The sequence below is a fragment of the Phyllostomus discolor genome, chromosome 3 (genome assembly GCF_004126475.2).
Source record: "Phyllostomus discolor isolate MPI-MPIP mPhyDis1 chromosome 3, mPhyDis1.pri.v3, whole genome shotgun sequence".
NCBI lineage: Eukaryota > Metazoa > Chordata > Mammalia > Chiroptera > Phyllostomidae > Phyllostomus > Phyllostomus discolor.
The window spans coordinates 70,808,932-70,814,931 of NC_040905.2; positions in this window are offsets into that span (position 1 = coordinate 70,808,932).

Genomic DNA, 6,000 nt, shown 5'->3' on the forward strand with positions numbered 1-6,000 from the left:
GACCACTATGAATAAAGAGTATAGAAGAAACCACAAGGTTACTGGAATGTTTTCATAATATTAAAGAGTTATGTCAGTAATATAATCCTAAAGAAAAACAGATTTCTTAAAAGAAAACAAGACCAAGTAAAGTGGAGGACTACTTTCAAATCAGACAAAATATCTTCTCACTCTCGTTTATTTTAATTAAAATAAATAAAAACAACTTGGGGTTACAGAAATCATATGTTACTTCCCACAAAGTCCTTTAGGTAAATCTACTGTATAACATTAGGCAAAAATTGAACAAAGGGTTATATAAATCACACTCCTGGATCTCATGACATGATCTCATATCCCAGCAGTACAATAATGCATAAAATGGCAAGAAATTGCTCTGTCCCGTGGTACCACTATATACTATTACTAGGAACGATGTAACAATTCAAAAGCACGTTACATTAGAGAGGTTCAATGACTTTACCATACCAAAATGCCCCCTGAAAAATAACTTGCTTTTATATCATGTAACACTAGATATATTGAAAAAAATTGTCATTTCAATATGAATCTAATACTTGTCAAAATCAAAATATTTCCAATTCTATGTGAGACAAAGTAGGTTTTTGTTTAGTTTAAATTAAATGTATGTGAAAGGTAATTAATATGATATATGTATCAAAGAATTTTGAAAAATATTTTGGACACATGTATTCTGTCCCTTGGCCCCAGTAACTATTTTCCACAGCGAGGCCAGAATAGATTTTTCTAAGCATGATTGAGTTCATGTTATCCCCTGGCTTTAAATCCTCAAATGGCTTTCCATCACACTGAACATAAGTACTCTTTGTTTGTTTGTTTGTTTGTTTGCTTGCTTGCTTTTTTCCTATTAAGACCAATGTATCTGACTCCTGCTTACCACTTTGAATTCATCTTGTACCACTTCCTGCTTCATCGCTATGCTATGGACACACTAGACTTTCTGATTTTGAACATCATGAGATCTTGTACAGCTAAAGTACAATGATAAAAGCCACCCAGTCACTGCCCTTTTACCTTCCCTGGTTTTCTTCCTAAACATATCATCAACTCAAAATTCATAATGTCTCCCTTCTAAAACTAGATTTCAACAATGGTGATTTTACCTGTCTTTCCTAACTCCTGACACATAGTAGGTTCTCAAATAATATTTGTGCTATAAATAACCTATATAATGACCACTATATTTATATCAAGTTTTTCAGAAAATTCTTCCAGTAAAAATTTTTCCAAGTATGGAACTGAATAACTATGATAAAAGGAGAGAGAGAGAGAGAGCATGTGCGAAGTGAATACAGAAATCTATTAACTTTAGGAGATGGTCTTATATCATCATTGAAAGCCAACACCCTTAACTAGAGAAAGTTATTTGGGTATAAAGCCTAGAAAGAAGTGAGGCCCAGACCATGGTAAGAATATATCTAGAAAACAAAAAACTTTCTATCGCTAATCATCCTTTAGGAACCTATGGACATATAGAGAAGTAGAAATGTATCCATACGCCAGTATTTCCCTGGATATGGACATTATATAATATTCTACTCTCAAAATTAGTACTAAAGACTAACACAATGACACTGCATATACAATTTCAATATCTCAGTTGCTTACACATATATTGGCAATATTATATAAATGGGTACAGGTCAGTTAACACTTGATTTGTCAAACCCTAGTTTGGTTTTATTTCCATTTCAATATACAAGTATTGTGTTTATATTTTAAAAACTGTATTGTTAATATTAAAATTATTTTAAACATAAATATATTTAATTTAAATTATAAGTTTGAACCAGTTGTTCTATTTTCTCATCAGCAAAACAGAGATAGTAAAACTGACATCATAAGGTTGTCAAAAGTATTAAGCAAGTTCATATGTATAGAAAACTAGAAGAGAGTGTGGCATAGAGTAAAAGATAAAAATTTAAAAACTATACATAAATCAGTTTTGAAAATTGTGTTATATGTGTTCAGACTACTAGATATAGTTCTTTTTTATCACATATAACAATAGAAAATATTTGGTAAATGCTTAATGCCTAACAAGTTATATTTATATTAACTTAGAAAGGGAATCATGAAAACTTAGGAGAAAATGTCTGAAGGAACCCAAAACACTAATTTGAAAGAACTTAAGCACCCCTATGTTCATTGCAGCACTATGTACAATTGCCAGGATATGGAAGCAGCCTGTGTCCATCAGTAGATGAATAGATAAAACAACTATGGGACATTTAGACAATGAAATACTGCTTGGCAATAAAAAAGAAAATTTTACCCTTTGTGACAGCATGGATGGACCTGGAAAACATCATGCTAAGTGAAATAAGCCAGTCAGAGAAAGACAAATACCATATGATTTCACTCCTATGTAGAATCTAATGAACAAACTGCACTAACAAGGAAAATGAAGATAGACTCACAGATGGAGAGCAGGATGACAGCTTAGTTTTGGGGAGGTCAGAGGGCGCAGGGATTGAGCAAAAAGGAAAAATGATTCATGGACATAGACAACAGTGGAGGGATTGCTGGGGGAATGTTGCATGGGTCACTGGCCAGCAGTGACCATGGAACACTGTGGATGGCTCGCCGAAAAACACGCGAGAAAAAACATGCACAGAGACAAGACTAGTTTCTGTGGGGAAGTAGGGATGAAATGGCCACCCCCCCTAGTGGGGAACACGCTGATTTACAGTCCATACCTGCTTTTATTGGGCTCATTTTGCATAATAATTCAGGTAAAGTACAGTACTTATCAGGGGGAAGTAAGGAACTATAGAAAACAAGGAACTTTGCTGGTCTATTGAGTGGGGGTCAAAGAGCTGTAAGACTTTGAGGAACCAACTTCCTCCTTGGACCCCTCTCATTCAACTGAGAGCATTCTAAACAAAGAAGGTTTCACAGTAATTTACATGTTCTTTCTTAGGCCTGATCACCCGGGGAATCCGCCCTTTTCAGCACAGAGCTGCACCACCCTGTCATTGTTTCAGGCTTAGCACGGGAACTAAGGCAATAAGGAGATTTTCTCCCAGACGATGAGAACTCATGCTATGTCAAAGCCGAGGAGTGAGGGTCCATCACCCCCTTTTGCTGCAGCCCCCCAAATCCTTCTTTTGGGGGGCCTTCTAAAGTGATCGTGCCTGGCTTAGGTCGTTCCCCCCGTGGGGAATCTTACCCGTCTTTGGCTAACCGACCAAGCTTTTGGGGGTTCAGTTATGAATAAAGCAACAGAAGCAGCATTCCTGCCAGGGAGACAAGCTTTTGTCTCCTTGCTGGCTTACGGTTCCAAGGGCGTTCCCTTAGCCTTAGCCTAGGTGGGGGTTTCAGCTTCTGATACCATTCAGGGCAGTTCCCAACAGGGGAAAGGGATGTAAGGGGATTAAAAGATAGTGTAAAAATATAATAAAGATTAAATTTATAAAAAGGGAAAAAAGAAGCAAATATATGTAGGTTAATCTACTACTGACAAAATTAATCCATCTATAAAATTAGTTCATCCTCAAGTGAAAAAACACAAATAGCATTAGTAATATGCTTAATAGTTGGCAAGTATTTTCATATATATTATATCATTTAAGTTTTAGCATTATACTTATGATGACTAAAATTTAAAGTGATTATGGTATTTCCTCATGATCACATTTTTAATAAATCCTGTCACCATTCCAATTTGTAGCCAGGTGTTGCTTTCATAACATTTTATATCTCATTCCAATTCACTGAAGAAAATGTACAAAAATTATAGTTTAGTCTTATTATTTGAATAAGTATTTATTGAGCATCATTATGCATCATAACATTATGATGCATAACATTATGCATCATTCTAAGTAGACAAAAACCAGATTTTTTTAAGAGTCAAATTCACTGTCCTAGTACAGCTTATAGTCTGTACAGTCTAAGCAGGAAACAAGTATTTAAAAAGATAAATAAAATATAAAGTCTTTAGAAGGTGGTAAATTCTGTATAGAGTCAATTAAAGCAGAAGAGGAAGCTAAGCTGTGGGAAATAAGGGAAATAAGGATGTTGTGACTTTAACAAAAGCCTCAGTGAGAAGGCTGCAGATTGAAACTAGCCTTGTGAGCTGCTGTGGATATCTTGAGGAAGCTCCCTCCAGGCTAAGAGTAAACCCACATTGGAGAGTGTCTGTTATTTTTAAGGAGCATGAGTGGACTAGATGGAGCCAAAGGAATGAAGGTGAAATAGAGAAAATCACAAAGGTAATGAGAAACTAGACAGTTTATGATACTGTAGGTTATTGTAAAACCTTTGGTTATTTTTCAAGTAAGCTGGAATCTACTATAGAATTCTATGCAGAAGAGTGGTATGATTTTACTGTTTCACAAAGATGATAACATAATGACTCCTGTTGCTGAACTGACTGGAGTGGAGGGAACTGGAGAGTGAACCAAGGCAATGTCAGAGAAAGCAATGTTAGAAGACTACCACAGTAACCCACAAGAATGATGACAGTGGCTTGGTCCAGGAGATCAGCAGAGAATGTGTAGAGAATACTTTTGTTCTGAGTATATTTGAGAGATAAAGTCAGTAGAATCTGATGATAAATGGAATACAGAGTGTAAAAGACAGGAATCAAAGATGATTCGAAGGCTTGAGGCCTGAAACCCTAGAATAATGGAGTTGGCATTAACTAAATTCAGGCAGCCTACTAGAAGGGAAAGGTTTAAGTGGGAGAATGGGGGAGATAAGGTGTCTTACTTCACATCTGTAAAGTTTGAAATTCATATTAGATAGTCAAGGGAAGATAACAGTTACATATCTAGTCCACAGTTCAGGAAAGATATCTAACCTACAGTTCAAGCTAAAAAGATGTTATATGTATTATAACATAATATATATAATATATGTTACATTTGTATGAGTAAATTATTTGTAACAAACTGGAAGAGAGCAAAAGAAATGAGGAGAGAGGTCGGAAGATGACCAGGGACAAAGGGAGGAGAAGGAATCAATACATTATTTTACCATTGATGTAAGAGAAACTTACTTTGGAATAAAGTGGGCAATCATTAAGTCAAATTTATACAATGAGGTATTTGTGGTTTGTTAAAGAAAATTAGAGAAATGTTAGTCAGTCCTAAACCGCACATTCTCACCATTTATGGAGGGCTCAGAGGCAGCATGGCAAAAGGATCAGTTTAATAATGGGCAATGTTTATGGAAAAGGTTATATTGATACAGCCTTATGATTAAATAACTTAAAAATTTCCTTCACGTCATACTGAATACAAGTAGGTGGGAGCTGTGACCAATCACAGTCGATGGTATGGCCAGGGGATAATACTGAGGAGTACATGAAAATAGTGAAGAGCGGGAGTTTTCCCTCTGCCTAGAAGATCTAACCATGGTCATCTTATTTGGAAAGAACCAGTCTTAGAGATTTTCTTAATCAAAGGAATGAAGCTAGATTTGTTCCAAATATGATCAAATGGAACTAAAATTTATTTTACTCATTTTGGGGAAGAATCAGAAGTAGGACATCAAGAAACTGGCCTCAGATTATTTTTAAAAAAGAATCATCACTGTTAAAATCCATAATGCCTACTACTTGCCAAAATCTCCACTCAACTCTCTTTACAATATTATTTTTATTTATTAAATGATCCGTTTTTAATTAAACACATCAAGGGTAACTGTAATACCCACAAAAGTTGTATGGTGGTGGTACTGGCTAGAATAGATCTGCCATAAGGGCAACTGTAAAGATTTCATTTAAGAAAGTAAGAACTTCCTTTAAGGTGCTGACTGGCATAGCTCAGTGGATTGAGCATGGGCTGCAATTCCCAGTCAGGGCACATGCCTGGGTTGCAGGCCACGGCCCCTAGAAACCGCACATTGATGTTTCTCTCTCTCTCTTTCTCCCTCCCTTCCCTCTCTAAAAATAAATAAATAATTAAAAATCTAAGAAAAAAAAGAAGTTTCTTTAAATATGATTTTTCATACCACAGTATGATTTTTAAT